This window comes from Mustelus asterias, chromosome 1 (assembly GCF_964213995.1).
Source record: "Mustelus asterias chromosome 1, sMusAst1.hap1.1, whole genome shotgun sequence".
Taxonomy (NCBI): Eukaryota; Metazoa; Chordata; class Chondrichthyes; order Carcharhiniformes; family Triakidae; genus Mustelus; species Mustelus asterias.
In genome coordinates this window covers 176,014,516-176,026,892 of record NC_135801.1, presented here as the reverse complement: position 1 = coordinate 176,026,892, position 12,377 = coordinate 176,014,516, and the positions used below count along the sequence as shown (strand labels likewise).

Genomic DNA, 12,377 nt, shown 5'->3' with positions numbered 1-12,377 from the left:
TAGCGCACCTTTAGTGGTAGATATTGTCAGTGCAGGCTTGATGGGCAAAAGCAGTTTTTCTGCATGAGATGATTCTATGAATCTGGTGCCAAACCAATGGGATTTCCAGGCATCCAGCAGTAGTGATGTCTACAAACAGGATAAGCAACCAGTTACATTGAGGTATTCTCATGGATTGCGAACCAGGAAATAAAAGTTGCAGAATACCTTCATTTTTAATTCTAAATAGAGTCATAGAGGTTTATATAGGTCCAACTTATCCATGCCGCCCAGTTTTTAACTACTAAGCTAGTCCCAATTGCCCGCATTTGGCCCATATTCCTCTATACCCATTTTACCCATGTAACTGTCTATATGCTTTTTAAAAGACAAAATTGTACCCGCCTCTGGCAGCTCGTTCCAGACACTCACCACCCTCTGTGTGAAAAAATTGCCCCTCTGGACCCTTTTATCTCTCCCCTCTCACCTTAAACCTATGCCCTCTAGTTTTAGACTCCCCTACCTTTGGGAAAAGATGTTGACTATCTACCTTATCGATGCCCCTCATTATTTTAGATCATCCCTCAGCCTCCTACATTCCAAGGAAAAAGTCCCAGTCTACCCAGCCTCTCCTTATAACTCAAGCCATCAAGTCCCAGTAGCGTCCTAGTAAATCTTTTCTGCACTCTTTCTAGTTTAATACTATGACTTTGAAATAGATGAATGCAACATACACGTGGGATTAAGGGAGCAGCCAAATATCCAAGCAAAAGTATATGATATAATGGAGAAATTTGGCACTCAGCAACACTTGCAGGGCCAGTGAGACTCTTTAACATTAATTATGAATGTGATATGCCTTTATAACCCCTTGCATACCTCATTCAACAAGGTGTAACCGTTTCAAGGGTTTTTAAAGCACGTCTAAGAGCATAAAAGTGGAAGTTCTCTTTAGTTCAATGATTTCTAGTTGATTGCATTCCTGGGGAAGTGCACCCACTGGAGAAGGATAGTTACCAACAGCAGCTTCTCAGTTTCTGGGTTTAACTGCACAATGCAGACTTCGAGGTGGCACAGTGGTTCGCACTGCTGCCTCACAGCGCCAGGGACTTGGGTTCGATTCCCGGCTTGGGTCACTGTCCATGCGAAGTCTGCACGTTCTCCCATCTCTGCGTGGATTTCCTCCGGGTGTTCCGGTTTCCTCCCACAGTCCGAAAGATGTGCATGTTAGGTGGATTGGCCATGTTAAATTGTCCCTTGGTGTCCCAAGATGTGTGGGTTAGGGGGTACAGACTCGGTCTGAATGGCCTCCTTCTGCACTGTAACGATTCTATGAAAGGGGGGAGGAGGATATTGATATATACATTTGTAATGAAGATGTCAAAATATGGTTATAATGTATTTGTATCTACAAAGTTACTGCCATCCTTGCCTATTGTAAATTCCTCTGCCTATCGTTACAATGGAAACTACCTAAGCGGTTTTTCATCCTGTGATTGCATCCTCCCCATGATTGAGATGCTGCAAGTGGATGTGACAAGCTTAGACTAGAGGTTTCCCTTGTAACTGTGAGCAGAGAAACTTTTATAGAATGTTTATAAAAAATAAGAACAGAATATATGACTTTAAAATGGGGACTAAATTATATTCTTGTCTTCAAACCCCCTTCCCCCAAAGATTACATTTAGTCTTGATTCCCCTTGTGAAATGGGATATTGGTGAGTATATGTATCTATAATAATGACTGATGCCTTTTAGTAGAGTAGATTTTACTGTAGCGTCTGAAATACATACTCATTCATAGTACTTTAATTTCAGTCAAGTGATAAAAAAGGTATGTAAATCAATTTAATTGTGTTGTGAAATGTCATTTGTCTTGTGCAGAATGGAATAATTGTTGCTGGCTTTGGAAAACTTGTGGTGGAGCTGACTTCAGCATGTCTTTTACATTGAGCAATACTCTCTGTAATTAATAACAGAGTCCTGTTCAGACATTTCTGAATCAGCTTTTTAATCTTTTTGGCGGAGCGAAAGTTTCTTGTGAGTTCCTGTGCCTGAAACTGGAACAGGCCAGCTTATGGTGCAGGCATTTTAGCCCACAGCCAGCGTTGCCAAAACAGTTTATAAGATCATAAGACATACGAGCAGAATTAGGCCACTCGGCCCATCGAATCTGCTCTGCCATTCAATCATGGCTGATATTTTTCTTAGCCCCATTCTTTTCCCCATAACGCCTGACCCCCTTATTAATCAAGATCCAATCTACCTCTGTCTTAAAGGCACTCAATGACCTGGCCTCCACAACCTTCTGCGGCAAAGAGTTCCACAGATTCACCACTCTCTGGCTGAAGAAATTCCTCCTCATCTCTGTATTAAAGAATCGTCCCTTTAGCCTGAGGTTGTGCCCTCTGGTTCTAGTTTTTCCTACTAGTGGAAACATCCTCTCCACGTCCACTCTATCCAGGCCTTGCAGTATCCTGTAAGTTTCAATAAGATCCCCCCCCCCCCCCTCATCCTTCTAAACTCTTAACGAGTACAAGACCCAGAGTCCTCAAACGTTCCTCATATAACAAGCTCTTCATTCCAGGGATCATTCTTGTGAACCTCTTCTGGACCCTTCCCAAGGCCAACACATCCTTCCTTAGATATGGGGCCCAAACTACTTTCAATACTCCAAATGGGGTCTGACCAGAGCCTTATACAGCCTTAGAAGTACATCCCTATCTGGTCATTTGTCTTATGGCTATTTGCAGGATGCTGTTATGCACAAATTAACTGCTCCAATTTTCTACAGTAATGACTACACTTCAAAAATATTTTATTGGCACTTTTGGGAGATTCCAAGATTGTGAAATGCTTTATATAGGTGCAAGTTTTAAAAATTTTTATATCCAATCAGAAAACCAAATTGGTCCGATCAAAGTCCCTACAAGAGAGGCATTACAGATCCAAGCTGACAAGACAGGCCCCACTTTTACTGTCTTGGGCTTGATCAACAAGATCCAAGCTGATAGGAGCAGGCATTGCACCCCCTCCTGTGCTTGATCTGAGCTTCATCTTAGCCAAAAGGCCTAAATGGCATTTTTGTTTAAAAATGCTTCAAATGAAGCCTCAGTGTAACCTCACTGACTTCTATCAAGTGTAGGATCAGCAAACTACACTTGATCTTAGCCAAAAGGCCGAGATATATATAGATGCAAGTTTGTTCTTTCATCCTCATCCTCCCAGTATGAGTCTTGCCTGGCTCCACTTGCAAACTAGAAGGCAAAACAACATCAACCACCTTTGTATCACTATTGCTAACCACACAGTATCTTACTGATGTGTGGGAACCATTTGTATGGTGACCATCTAGTCAGTAGAATGCTGTCTGGTAAAAATGTAAGCAGGTCAGAATATTCATCAATTGTATATAACAGCAATTTGTCACCTCGGTAATTCAGTCAAGTGTGTTATTAGGTTTTAAATACACTTTATAGTGTCACCCTGCCACTAGACAGAAAAGTGAGAAGTAGCTACATGGGACCAATTTTTATGCTCACAAACATTGTTGGGTTACCATCACTCATTAATTTTGGCTTTATCAGTTATTCAGCAACATTTACTTTGATAATTTCTTGCCTTCAGGCTTTTGGGTTCATTCCAAGAAGTCAGTGCAGATTGTTCCTTGATCCTGACTGTGCATCTGTAAGCATCTCAACCTTGATCATTAATTTATCTCCTCAGCAATCTCTGTTGTTATTCTATTGCTTTTAAAAACACATACTGGAGATAATATTGTTGTGCTTGTCGCTACAGTAGAGACAAAGGAAAACTAATCAGCTTTACAGGGTAAGCTCATTTGTTTTCAGATGCCTCCAAGGCCTTGTCCTATCTCTGTCTCTGTAATCTCCTCCAGCCCCTCAACCCTTTGAAATATCTGCACTCCTCTCATTATGACCTCATGAGCATTTGAATTACTCCATCATTGGTCACCGTTCCTTCATTGTCAAGCTTTGTTTTTTCCTCTCTAAACCTTTCCAACTTTAGTCTATGTTTATTTATTAGTGTCACAAGTAGGCTTGCATTAACACTGCAATGAAGTTACTGTGAAAATTCCCTTTATATCTCCCTCTCCTCTTTTAAGGCACTTCTTAAAACCTACTTTTTGACCAAGCTTGGGCCATCTGACCTAATGTGTCATAGAATCTCCAGTGGAGAAGGCCCATCGAGCCTGCACCGACAATAATCCCACCCAGGTACTGTCTTGTGCCCGTAACCACACATATTTACTCTCCTGATCCCCCTGACACAGCTATTTTGATCAGCTGACCTTTACTGTTAGGCCTTACCCTGCTTATTTATTTTTCTCCTGTTGTTGACACATGTCTTGACTATTGTTAAAAAATACGATTCAACTTTACAAATTATAAGTTTAAAGTTTGTTTATTAGTCTCACAAGTAGGCTTAACACTGCAATGAAGTTACTGTGAAAATCCCCCAGTCGCCACACTCCAGCACCTGTTCGGGTTACACTGAGAGAGAATTTAGCATGGCCAATACACCGAACCAGCACATCTTTCAGACTGTGGGAGGAAACCGGAGCACCCGGAGGAAACCCTTGCAGACACAAGGAGAACATGCAGACTCCACACAGCCAGTGACCCAAGCTGGGAATCGAACCCAGGCCACTGGCGCTGAGGCAGCAGTGCTAACCACTGTTCTGTAAAGTTGTGATTATAGTTTATAACTAGAAATATTTTAGCTATATGCTTCCAGCAGTATCAGAAATACTCTGAAAGTTTAGTGTCATTTTGTTGATTATAGGTTTCTGTAAGATCCCCCTTCATTCTTCTAAACTCCAGTGAATATAATCCTAATCTACTCAATCTCTCTTTATATGTCTGTCCCGCCATCCCAGGAATCCGTCTGGCATTTAACATTTAGTTAGATAGATTTTTGATAGATAAGGGAGTTAAGGATTATGGGGGGAGAGGGGGGTGGTGTGCAGACATGAAAGTGAAGCTTTCACAACTAGATCAGTCATGATTGCATTGAAGGATAGACCAGTCTCAAAGGGTGGCACAGTGGTTAGCACAGCTGCCTCACAGCCCAGGGACCCGGGTTCAATTCTTGGCTTGGGTCACTGTCTGTGTGGAGTTTACACATTCTCCCTGTGTCTGCGTGGGTTTCCTCCGGGTGCTCCAGTTTCCTCCCACAGTCCAAAGATGTGCAGGTTAAGTGCATTGGCCGTGCTAAATTCTCCCTCAGTGTACCTGAACAAGCGACTAGGGGATTTTCACAGTAACTTCATTGCATTGTTGATGTAAGACTACTTGTGACCAATAAATACACTTTACTTTAAATGACCTACTCCTGTTCCGAAGTCCTATGTACATTTACAATAGGACATGTACAAACATTGAACTGTGTCCCCTCTTAATTGTAATCAGGTGATTTTTGTGTGTGTGTGTGACTAAAACGTTTTGTTACAATCATTTCTCATTTATCACTTTAGCATTACATTGATATTCAGATGCTCACAGTCATACCTTTACTAGTGTGTTTGTCATCTTACTATACTTTAAAGTGTTAATGTGTTTCAAAGGTTGGACAGCCTGTCCTTATATTTTATCCTTCGCGACACAGTGGCTGTGCTTCAGGGGTGGGCAGCTGCATCTACTGAGGCAGGTAGGTGTGCCCACGGGGTTGGGTGGCTGCACCCACTGGGGCTCGTGACTGTTACTCTTATCTCCAGATCATTGTCAGCAGTCAGAATTAGCTACTCGATTGTAGCCAAGGAACGACATTCTTTAAGTTTTTAATTCTGCTTGCCACTGGGAAAGAGCCTAGTTTCTGCTCAGTATCTCACTGCTGTAGTCAAGTAAGCAGTTAAGAAGGCGTCACTGTCCAAGTTCAGTACTCGGAGAATTTCACACTGATCTATTGCACTAAATACTGCTTTAGCTTTTTGAAAATTCTAGTTAGAGATGATCTGATGGGGGATAGTTAGCATCTAACTCACCAATCTGCACCTATGAACATGTGAACTAGGTGCAGAACTAGACTATTCAGCTCCTTGAGCCTGCTCTATTTTCCTGTCTGTCTGCTCTATCCACCCTTTGACTCCCAGGTCAATCAAGAATCTTTTTAATTCAACCTTAAAAATATTCAATGAACTTGCCTCCACTGCTCCCTGGGGACCAGAATTCCACAGACTAACAACCCTCTTCAGAGAAAACATTTCTCCTCACCTCCATCTTAAATGGGAGACACCTTATTTCTAAACCGTGCCCCCTAGTTTTAGTCTTTCCGATAATGGGGAATATCCCACAGCATTGACCCTGTGAAGTTCCATCAGGATTTTATATGTTTCGATAAGATCACCATTCATTCTTCTCAACACCAACTGATACAGGCTCAACCTATTTAACCTGTCATCATAAGATAAGCCCTTCATCCCAGAAATTGAATCCAGTAAGCCTTCTCTGAACTGCTTCGAATACAATTCTCTCCTTTCTTAAGTAAGGAGACCAAAACTGTACATAGTGCTCCAGATTTAGTCTCACTAAGATCCTCTACAGCTGCAGTAAAACTTCCTTACTTTTATTTTCCATTCCTCTTGCAATAAATACCAGTATTCTGCTAGCCTTCCTAATCACTTGAGTATCTGCATATTAATGTTTTGTGATTCATGTACCAGATCACCCAGATCCCTCGGTATCTCAGAGTCTGAAGTCTCTCTTCATTTAAATAATGTACTGCTTTTCTATTCTTCCTGCCAAAGTGAACATCATTTTGTCACTTTTTAGAGTTAATAGACCTTTTGTTTATTTAGGTTCTGGGATTTTGGACTGGGTATACATAATCATGTGGTTAATGGAAGAAGCTAAGTTTACAGGGAAGAAATACTGTTTCAGTTTCATTTTAAAAATACAAGCAGTTGCTGCCTAGACTGCCAGAAGAAAGCAGTGGCTCCCCCTTTCACTCTATCTCTCTCTAAAAATACCTCTTTTAGAGTTCCAGGGCTGGTAACCTAAATCACAGCAAGTATGCCTGTGTTTTCCTAACTAATTTTAAAGAGGGTTCTAAGTCTATAAGAGGAATTTGCTTGAATTGGAACTCATAGCGATAGGTTAGCAGTTAAGACTTGTATCTTGTCACGCTTAAGTATTGTCCAATTGTTGACGGTTAAGCTAATTCATTTGTTATGGTTAAGCTGTGTTAAATAAAATTTGTTTTGATAGCGGTTTCCTAGTGTAGAATCCCGCCTGGAGCCGGGGGGGCGATTCTACCAGCCCACTGCATTGCTCTACCAGTGCAACAGGCCAGGAGACATCAGCAGAAGCTGCTTAGTGGGCACCATGGCCTCCGCGTGTCTCTGGGGTCAGGATTTTGACCGTAATCAGCCCTGCGCCAGAAATCAGCACGGAGCTGATTTAAATATTAAAATCTGGTTTTCCGTCCCATTAGCGGGCCCGGAACTAAAGTTTCTGGGCCCACTACATCTCCCCTCCCCCACACTAGGAGTGATTCACTTGGGTGGGGTTTACAGCAGTCCCCCACGAATGGGGAACTGATGGCTGACCCTGCTGGAGCGAACAGAGGCCATGGAGAACTCCAGGAGGTAGGGGGTAACGGGAGTTGCCCCTGGGCATTGCCAGCCTGGCCCCCTGGCAACGCCAAGGGGCAAAGTGGCAATGCCCAATTGGCATCTTGGCAGTGCACACTGGGCAGTGCCAAGGGGCGGGGCTAGAGGGGTGGGATCCATTGGGAGCAAGGCCTATGGGAGTGGATTGGTGGGGGTGGGGGGGTCCGGCTGCCACTCTGCATAGGGAGCAGTGGCAGAGGGAGGGAAGGGGGTGATTGGGGCTGCCATCCAAGTGGTGAGAGGGAGAGGAGCGGGGGGCTCGGGAGATCGGGATGGGGTGGGGAGATATTGGTGCTGGCCCAGAGAGGTCCGGGAGGCCAGCGATAGGAGGGTGGGAGGGTTGGCAAGGGCAGTGATGCGGGGTCGTGGGGCTGGCCAACAATCGGGAGACTGGCAGTGTGGGACTACTGTGCATGTGCCGATCTCCGCTATATCAGATCAGCGCATGCGCAGTGGCCCCGTTCAGCGCTGTGCTGCTGGTGTTCAAAGCCGTTTAGGGAATGTTTACTAAACTAATACCAAGAATGGACAGGTTGTCTTATAGAAACATAGAAAATAGGAGCAGGAGTAGGCCATTTGGCCCTTCGAGCTTGCTCTGCTATTCATCATGATCATGGCTGATTGTCCAACTCAGTAGCCTAATCCTGCTTTCTCCCCATAACCTTTGACCCCATTTGCCCCAAGTGCTATATCTAGCCACCTCTTGAATACATTGAGGAAATATTGGACAGGCTAGTCTTGTATCTGCTGGAGTTTAGAAGAATAAGAGGTAACTTCATTGAAACATGTACGGTCGTGAGGGGTATTGATAGGATGAATGTGGAGTTGATGATTCTTGTGGGAGAATCTAGAACTTGGGGGTCACTGTTCAAAAATAGGGAATTACCAATTTAAGACCAAGATGAGGATTTTCTTTTGTCGTAGTGAATAGTGAGTCTTTACATATGAACAGACGAATTTGATTTGATTTATTATTGTCACATGCATTGGGATACCGTAAAAAGTATTGTTTCTTGTGCGCTATGCAGACAAAACATACTGTCCACAGTAGGGGAGAAGAAAAGGAGAGGGTGCAGAATATAGTGTTACAGTCACAGATAGAGTGTAGAGAAAGATCAGCTTAATATATAGTAGGTCCATTCAAAAGTTTTAATGCAGCAGAGAAGAAGCAGTTCTTGAGTCGAGAAGTCGTATTGTGTTCAATTTTCATCACCTTCTTTGAGGAAGGATGTGGTGGCACTGGAGGTGGTTCAGAAGAGGTTCACTAGATTGATTCCAGGTTTGGAGGGGCTGTCGTTAAAAGGAGCAGTTAAAGTTTATTAGTCACAAGTAGGCTTACATTAACACTGCAATGAAGTTACTGTGAAAATCCCCACATCACCACATTCCGGCACCTGTTCGGGTACACTGAGGGAGAATTTAGCATGGCCAATGTACTTAACCAGCACATCTTTCGGACTGTGGGAGGAAACCGGAACACCCAGAAAAAACCCACGCAGACACGGGGAGAACATGCAGACTCCGCACAGACAGTGACCCAAGCTGGGAATCGAACCAGGGTCCCTGACGCTGTGAGGCAGCAGTGCTAACCACTGTGCCACCATGCCACTTGTATTCACTGGAGTACAGAAGAATGAGGGGGGGGGCATTTGATTGAGGTATATGCAATACTCAATGAGATTGATAAAGTAAATGTTAACCAAATGTTCCCCTTTCTGGAAGAGTCTAGGACAGGAGGTCATAGTTGTAGAGTTAGAGGGGCGAGGTTCAAGAAAACGATAAGAAGAAGCTGCTTCTCACAGAGGTTTGTGAATCTGTGAATCTATTGAACTCACTGCCTCAGAGTGCAGTGGATGCAGAATCAATCAATGGATTCAAGAAAGAGATAGATAAATATTTGATCAAAAGCAGGATAAAGGGCTGGGGGAAAATGCAGGGAAGTGGAGTTGGGCTGAGATGGAGAACAGCCATGATCATATAGAATGGTGGAGTGGGCTCGAAGAGCTGAATTGCCTACTCTCCTAATTCCTATGTTCCAATGAGTAGGCCACTCAGTCCCTCCAACCTGCTCTGCCATTCAATAGGATCATAAGTGATCTGGTAACTTCAACCCCACGTACCTGCCTACCCCTGATGACCTTTTCACCCCCTTGTTTTTGGAACTCTTTTCCTCGAAAGGTGGTGGATATTCTGTGGATATTCTTTTTGGTGGAAAGTCTTTGAATATTTGTAAAGCAGTGCTGGATAGATTCTTGATTGACAAGAGGGTGAAATGTTATCGGGGTATTTGAGAGGTTACAATAGACCAGCCATGATCTTATTGAATGGTGGAGCAGGTTCGAGGGGCTTAGTGGCCTATCCTGTTCCTTAATCAGATGTTCATACCCCACCCTCCAAAAACCCTATTTGATGGAAACCTGGCAATGGGGGATGAATGGTCCCCATGTGTCCATTTAACTCCACTTAGCAACTTCACAGTAAAAGGAGGTTTTGGAAGGCAGATGTTTTAAAGGCTTAGGCTTGTTTGTTTTCTGACAGTTTGCACAAGTATTGCTAGTCAGTGATTGTTGAAGTTAACCATGAGGCAAACCAGTGAGTGTTCCTGATCCTTGTCGGAAGATGAGATAGAAGATTGGCTGACTGGTAGAAGGCAGAGAGTGGGGACAAAAGGGTCCTTTTCAGGATGGCAGCCAGTGACGAGTGGAGTTCAGCAGGGATCAGTGTTGAGACCGCATTACTGAAAGGCCTGGATAGAGTGGACGAGGGGGAAAGATGTTTCCATTAGTCGGAGAGGTTAGGATCTGAGGGCACAGCCTCACGGACGACCCTTTGGAAGTGAGATGAGGAGGAATTTCTTCAGCCAAATTTCCTCAGTCAAATCGAATACAAGACAACTAAAGAATGAGAAGTGAAGAGTGGATTCAGAGAGAGAGAAAGAAAGACAGTATGGAAAATTAAGAAAAAGAACTGCAATTTTAAAAATCTCCAAGAAGGTTTTGCAGGAGTGAGGGTCCACAGTTTTAATTGTACCTAAGCGGTTAAATAGAAAAATCTTGTAATTAGTGGGGTCCTTTCACCGTTGAGTACCAGCCTTAATTTTATGTGTCAAGTTTATTTTGTATTCACTGCGCAAAATAGAGAAATTTCGTTAAACTTTTTGATTTGATTTGATTTATCGTTGTCACATGTATTGGGATACAGTGAAAAGTTTTTTGCATGCTTTACAGACAAAACATTCACAGGGTACATAGGGGAGAAGGAAAGGAGAGAGTGCAGTATGTAGTGTTGCAGTTACAGATAGGGTGAAGAGAAAGATCAGCTTAATGATAGGTCCACATGGGCGGCAAGGTGGCACATTGGTTAGCACTGCTGCCTCACAGCACCAGGGACCCGGGTTTGATTCCAGCCTTGGGTCACAGTCTGTGCGGAGTTTGCACATTCTCCCCGTGGCTGCGTGGGTTTCCTCCAGGTGCTCCTGTTTCCTCCCACACTCCAAAGACGTGCGGGTTAGGTGGATTGGCCATACTAAATTGCCCCTTAGTGTCGGGGGGGACTAGCTAGGGTAAATACGTGGTATCATGGGGTGAGGGCCTGCTATTGTTGGTGCAGGCTCGATGGGCTGCCTTCTGCACTGTAGAGATTCTATGAAAAGTCTGATGGCAGCAGGAAAGAGGCTGTTCTTGAGTCGGTTGGTACCATCTCAGAATTTTGTACCTTTTTCCCGACGGAAGAAGGTGGAAGAGAGTATGTCTGGGGTGCATGGAGTCCTTGATTATGCTGGCTGCTTTCCCGAGGCAGCAGGAAGTGTAGATGGAGTCAGTGGATGGGAGGCTGGTTTGGGTAAGTGACTGTTTCTTGTATGAATGTTGCAGTAGCAAACACAAAACCTACAGCAATTCACAACTCATGATGTATCTCAATTTACTACGAGTTGCTGGGTAATGACTAATGTTACAGAGTCATAGAGGTTTACAGCATGGAAAACGGCCCTTCAGCCCAACTTGTCCATGCCGCCCTTTTTTTTTAAACCCATAAGCTAATCCCAATTGCCCGCATTTGGCCCATATCCCTCTATATCCATCTTACCCATGTAACTATCTAAATGCTTTTTAAAAGATAAAATTGTACCCGCCTCTACTACTACCTCTGGCAGCTTGTTCCAGACACTCACCACCCTCTGTGTGAAACGATTGCCCCTCTGGACACTTTTGTATCTCTCCCCTCTCACCTTAAACCTATGCCCTCTAGTTTTAGACTCCCCTACCTTTGGGAAAAGATATTGACTATCTAGCTGATGTGCGCATTCACCCTTGACATTATTTCCGCAGCAAATTCTGGGCTCTTGGTGCCATTTTCCAGGATTTAAACAAAGTAAACATCCCAGTGTTTATTCTCCTTTTCCCTTCTGATCGCTGACCTTTAAGGTGCCATCACTCGACAGATGGCTGTTGCTGATGGAAAAGAGAGTACTCGCTGAAGCAAAGAATTGCTAAAAAGCAATTGTCTGTCTGTGCTTAAAGGGTGAGGGGGAATGCTTATCATAAATAGCAATGGTGGTGATTACTTGGCTAATCTCAATTCATGGAGAATAATGCTTTGCTGCCACCTGATGATCGAGTTTTCCCTTCTCAGCAATAAGGCTATTCACAATTCAGATTGGAATGTTTTGAAACTTTTCACACTGTTTTCTGTGCAATCAAATTTTGTTGCAATCTTGTTCTGACAGTTATAGAGTCAAGTTAAAGTTTATTTATTAGTCACAAGTAGT

General features: G+C 43.6%; 1 protein-coding gene across 9 annotated transcripts in view; it reads left to right on the top strand.

Annotated features, from left to right (window-relative positions):
* Positions 1–12,377, top strand: part of LOC144500542 (zinc finger matrin-type protein 1-like) — a 106,201-nt gene that overhangs the window by 58,257 nt on the left and 35,567 nt on the right. The gene's annotated exons all lie outside the window — the stretch shown is intronic.